Below are 6,675 nucleotides of genomic sequence, written 5' to 3' on the forward strand. Positions count from 1 at the left end.
CTGTCTGATACTACCTCTCTCACTAACACCTCTCTCCCGCACACACACATTCTTCCCCAACCCACCCCCCTGCCACCACACACACATATACTCCCTCACACACGCACACACGTGAATCTATGGGGAAAAGAAGGAGTGTGGCTTTGAAAGCTTGTGTTTTCAAATAAGCCTTTTGGACTATAGCCTACTGTCGTGTGATTTTTGACCTTGCATTTATTTTAGATGACGTGAAGGTTGTTACCTCTAACAACCATATCCAACCATGCAGCCAGTTTCAGAATCTCCCTCCCTCAGAGTAAAAATAAACTTGCCTCCCTCTTGAATGCTTTCATGTCAATCTTGTCATCAATTTGTTGTAAATTGGTCTACATAATCAAGGGAATCTGGGCCCTTTTATGCATCTGAAATAAATCTCATCTCAGCTTTCTCTTTTACAATTAAACCAACCCTGGGCTACTCCTCGAAAAACATCTGTCAAAACCTCTCCATAAATCTCCTCAGTACCCTTTTGAGTGTGTTTGCATCCTGCCTGTACTGCAATGACAGTTTGTTTTTTGTTACTGAGGCAATTTGGGATTTATCTAACCATTTATGCCATGGATTCCATTGCCCATTTTTTTAAATTCCTTTCATGGAATATGAGCATGCTTGCAAGGCCAGCATTTGCTGTTCTTCTGTTCTTGACATTGAGAAGGACACCTTTTAATGCTGCAGTCTAATGGTTTGGTACACAAACAGATGTTACCAAAAGGATCCCAAGATTTTGATTCAGGGACAGTGAAGGAACAGCACCATACTTCTAAGTCAGGCTGGTGTTTTGCTTGGAAGAGAATTTGCAGATCACGGTGTTTTCATGCATCTGCTGCCCCTGTGGATTTAAGTTGAGGCAAGGAAGATGTTGCAGGTTTCACAAATTGCAGCGGGTCATCTGGTGTTAGCGTTTAAGGTGGTGAATGAGGTGTCAATAGAGCAAGCTGTTGTCTTGGATGGTGTTGAGTTTCATGGGTATTGTTGGAGCCACACTCAGTCAGGCAGGTGGAGAATAACATAAAGACCACTTTTATTTTTCAGTATTTTTGATTGAAATAGGGAACACTTGTTTGTTTAACCGGTGGGGAAAGATTTATTGCAGACAAATTGGCACCAGATGTGTACAAAATGAGTTTTGGCTGGCAACAAGTAGCTGATTCATCTGTGAAGTGGTAACCAGTTATTGATGACACAGCCCTTCTGCCTGCCAGCAACAATATAATCAGCTCCCAGATCGCTGAACAGCCAAACAAAAAAAACAAAGAATTTCAAGTCCTGTAAATCAGAAGCAAAAACACAAATTGCTCGAAAAACTCAGCAGGTCTGGCAGCATCTATGGAAAGAAAGCAGTTTTGGGTCCAGTGATAATGGGAACTGCAGATGCTGGAGAATCCAAGATAATAAAATGTGAGGCTGGATGAACACAGCAGGCCAAGCAGCATCTCAGGAGCACAAAAGCTGACGCTTCGGGTCCAGTGACCTTTCTTCAGCTTGTGGGTGTGAATGGGATGGCCCCAACCAGTACAACTTGCATTAAGGGAGTTAGTATCTGTCTTTCTAAAATACATAAAGTCTGAGGAAAACTGCTATATTTTCCCTCACTGGTTGCTGTAAACTCTAGCTTTTAACCAACATTCATACATAGTCCATTTCTGGCTCCTGCAGACAAGTTAAAGTACCTAGTGAAGATACATTGAGCGGCAGCAAGATCTGGCAAGCCAAAAGGATCATGTCAGTGAACCCTGTGAACAGGAACCTTTGAGCTGTTTGCTCAGATTTTCCCTCCACCTGTCACACTTCTGTTTTTGACTATCTCTCTGCATGTGCAATGAGTTTTGTAAGAAGGTTAGAGTTTTAACAAGCAAAGTTATATGTTAATGATTGGTCATTGTTACCTGTAGCTAGAATCTATTTATTTGTTAATAAGTAGTAATTCTTGTTAAGAACAGAAACCTGGTCTGTACTTCTCATCAACCGTGGTCTAAAAAGACAGGTAATTTGGGGAATTTTATGTCAGGCAGTATTTTTTACTTAACTCAAAGATCTTGGTGCCACTCTGTTTCAAAGTAATGACTTTGTGCTTGGAAAACAACATCGCAAGAAAAATGCACCACTTCTGTTTTCCAAGTTGCAATGCTCTTCTGGTATTTCAGCTATACAACAGTGTCTGCCTTCAATTTAAGTCTTTAGTCTAAAAAGGAAAAAGAAATGGTGCTGTGTCAAGTCTTAGTCTGAATACTGTTATGGACCAGACCAATCCCCCTCAAAATATGTCCCCAACTTTTATCTTATTTAAACGCAAGTATAAGGCACAGCATTCCAGATGTGATTTGATTGTTCCATGACTAGACTTTAAGCAAAGCACACTCTATTCTTACAATTCAGTTAAAACACAAACAAAAAGAAATTGGCAGAACATTAACTCAGTTAAAATAATTAAGAAAATAATATGTTACTTAACTATTAGCCATCAACTGTTCCAATATAGCAGCTTCCCATAAAGACACCCTTAGCAAAAGCAAATTCAGCAAAAGTGTTATTCTCGCATGCTATCACCAGTCCAGAGATAGGAGCACTGAAAGAAATGATCTAACAACAGAGACAGAATGTAGACTTTGCTGCAGTAGAGAGAGAGAGAGAGAGAGTTGTGTCTTTCAGCTTCAACAGCCAGCTGCAATTTTAACTAAAAGCAAAACCACAATCTTGGATCATTGCAAGCCTGGCTCACTCACTCATGTTTCTTGTGTATAAATTTTAAAAATACTGAGGGAATTCAGAGGTGTTTAATCATTGCTTCTCAAGCAGACATTCCATCACCACCAGCAACAGCTGTCTGCAAGAAAAAGAGCACAAATCCCCTCTAAAGGCATAGTACCATCAAAACACTGCACTTTAGGAAGTATGTGTAGAGAGAGGGCAAAAAAGGTTTACATGGATGTTTTCATGATGACAAATTCGTTTGGAATTGTTATCATGGAAATATACAGCATGGGAAAGTATCCTTAAGCCCAACCCCTCTGTGCCAACCAGATATCCTAAACTGATCTAATCCCATGTGCCAGCATTTGGCCCATAACCCTCTAAATCCTTCCTGTTCGTGTAACCAACCAGATGCCTTTTACATTTTGTAATTTTACCTGCCTCCAGCTCCTCTAACAGTTCATTCCATACACATCCCACCTTCTGTGTGAAAAAGGTGCCTATCAAGTCCTTTCTAAGTCATTCCCCCTTCACCTTAAATCTATGCCTTCTAGTTTTGGGCTCCCCTGCCCTGGGAAAAAGACTTTTATAAACATCTATAAGATCAACCCTTCCATGATGCTCTATGGAAAAAAAAATCCCCAGCCGCTGATTCAGCCTCTCCTTAGAGCTCAAAACCTCCAAAGCTGGTTACATTCTTGTAAATCTTTTCTGAATCTGTTCAAAGATTAACAACATCTTTCCTGTAGCAGGGAGACCAGAACTGATCATAACATTCTAAAAAGTGGCCTCACCAATGTCCTGTGCAGCTGCAACATGATATCTAATCTCCTGTTTGCAATGCACTGATCAATGAAGGCAAGCATGCCAAATGCTTTCTTCATCACCCTGTCTACCTGCAACTCCATCTTTGAAGAAGAAAATGTTGACAGGTAACCTGATTGAAGTATTTGAAATCCAGAACTCTGGACAGAGTAAACAGGGAAAGGTTGATTCTACTTATTGAAGGATTGAGAATGAGAGAAGATAGATTTAAAGTAATTCAGAAAAGAAGCAAAAATGAAATAAGGAAAATCTTTTCCATGCAACTTGAGGTGTGTGTCTGGAATGCACTGCTTGAGCTGAATGGAGATGGATTCAATCTCATCATTCATAAGAGAAGTAAGCAGTTATTTGAAGAGGCAAGATAATAGCACTCATTCAGAGAGCTAGTGAAATCATTACTTTGAGGCAGAGTGGTACCAAAATCTTTGAGTTAAGGAAAATCTGCCTGCCAATAGCCTTCTGATTGGTTGAGCTGCAGTTTGTTAAAAGATGTTAAGTTGAGGCCAGTCAGAAATATTGAGAGCTTGCAAACAGAAAACATCTCCATCTTCCCATCCCCTCTCACATGAAAAGACATAAAAATACTACAAAAGTTCAAAAGAAAGATTGTAACAAGGAAAAACCTAGGTCCATTGGATTAACTATCAAAGTGAAGAACAACCATTACTTTATAATGCGTCAGTGTTGGAATCAGAAGGAACTGTGGGAACTATGACAGACTCTCTAACCCACCCTTGATATCCTGAGTTTTGATCTCCCAAATTTTGCTTCCCCTGTCAATATTGTTTCCACTCATTATATTTGTTTCAAACATTATGTTCTCATTGCCCCAGTTGTTAGCAGGGATTATGCAGTTGATTTTAGTACTGTACTGGACAAATCAGCTTCCCAACTGTATTCTGGCTGGATAGACCATTCCTTTTTATCAAAGTGATCTTGTACTAAAACATAAGCATGCAATGTTACAGTCCTTGTTTTAACAATAAAACAAAACAAAGGACATGAAGATAAGGGACTGAAAACACTCTATTCCTTCGTCACAGCTAACAATTACTGTTGCAATTCCAAAAGCACTCAGCACTGCACTTCTGTTAAGACCCAGTTTAACACAGTTCTGAGAGAGAGATGTTTCTGTTTGTTTTATTTGATGAGTTTGAAGTGATTAAAATTTCAACTGATCTAGTGGTGCACTTTTTTAATTATTAATATGGTCCAACGTAGCTTTGTTCCAGTTCTATACTATCTACTATGCAGCTTAACTTCCTTAATGCATTTCTAGTAAACTTAAAAAAAACTTGACTTCACATCTCTTCCACTGACTGCATCCCACACTTCAGTTTTCTATAAGTAATAATTTCTTTTTCCAGGATAATTTCATTATTTGTGAGTTCTTCCCAATGATTTCATGTCACTACTGAGAGTGAACCAATGTCTTACACTAATTCAGTATAAGCAGTTTACTCATGTATTTTATTCCCCTTATTTGGACACTGTATGCTTTATTAACTGTGCTGTCAACCTGTCACCCAAATAATCAATCAGATTATGTCAGACTTCCTCCACTGAGAGGGGTAGAAAGCCCACCTCCTGGTATTAACACTATATTGAGTGTTAACTGGCTACAGAACAGCCACCAAAAGCAGGGGTATGATCAGAGATAATGGGAACTGCAGATGCTGGAGAATCCGAGATAACAAAGTGTGGAGCTGGATGAAAACAGCATCTCAGGAGCACAAAAGCTGGGAGTACCCATTGTGGCTTCCACTACATTGGGGAAACCAAGCGGAGACTTGGGGATCGCTTTACAGAACACCTACGCTCGGTTCGCAATAAACAACTACACCTCCCAGTCGCGAACCATTTTAACGCCCCCTCCCATTCCTCAGACAACATGTCCATCCTGGGCCTCCTGCAGTGCCACAATGATGCGACCCGAAAGTTGCAGGAACAGTAACTCATATTCCACTTGGGAACCCTGCAGCCCAATGGTATCAATGTGGATTTCACCAGCTTCAAAATCTCACCTCCCCCCACTGCATCCCAAAACGAGCCCAGCTCGTCCCCGCCTCCCTAACCTGTTCTTCCTCTCACCTATCCCCTCCTCCCACCTCAAGCCACACCCCCATTTCCTACCTACTAACCTCATCCCGCCATCTTGACCTGTCCGTCCTCCCCGGACTGACCTATCCCTTCCATATCTCCCCACCGTTACTCTCCTCTCCACCTATCTTCTCCTCTATCCATCTTCGGTCCGCCTCCCCCTCTCTCCCTATTTATTTCAGAATCGTCTCCCCATCCCCCTTTTCTGATGAAGGGTCTAGGCCCGAAACATCAGCTTTTGTGCTCCTAAGAAGCTGCTTGCCCTGCTGTGTTCATCCAGCTCCACACTTTGTTATCTTAAAAGCAGGGGTGTGTTGTCCGCCAACTTTTTTTAGGTTGTAGAACTGAAAATCCTGTGAATCAAAAAGTTTTGTGAATAGATACAAAAACTATCAGTCCTGAAAATGTTCCAGTGGTTCTATGGATCTTGAACAGTTCTCAAAATCTGCTTAGATATATATCACATCAGATTTATGTGTTTCATTTATTAAGAATTATCATATTCTAATATTGGGAAAATAGTGGAAATGAAGGTGTGACTGATCTCCGCTCTCTGTAGCTAGATTCTCGGAGCGGGTAGCTCCAATGTCTGACCCTCCACTCTCAATGTGAGGTTCACAAGCTATTTTATTCTAACATGACCCAAAATGGCAGAGAATCAGCTCTCAACTTAAGGAATTAAATGTGAAGATATATGGCACATTTATAACCTATGAAAATCAGTTTTTATTTTATCACTGCATTTCTACAATAAATGTTCAAATTCTTGTCTCCGTATAATTCTTAACAAAAGGACTGTCATAATTCCGTGCTGATAATTTTCCTGCAACTTTGACTTACAGACATATCCTGTTTGAGCACAAATAGTAAAAGTAATGCTGAATTTATCATATAGCATTTCTCATGATTTATGTAATATAATCATTAAAATAAATAGTGTACACATTTCCAATTTCAAAGAGCCCAATCTTCTAACAACTTTGAATTCTCCATCTCCTGTCAACTCTGACATATTTGAGA

The sequence above is a fragment of the Stegostoma tigrinum genome, chromosome 5 (genome assembly GCF_030684315.1).
Source record: "Stegostoma tigrinum isolate sSteTig4 chromosome 5, sSteTig4.hap1, whole genome shotgun sequence".
Lineage (NCBI taxonomy): Eukaryota > Metazoa > Chordata > Chondrichthyes > Orectolobiformes > Stegostomatidae > Stegostoma > Stegostoma tigrinum.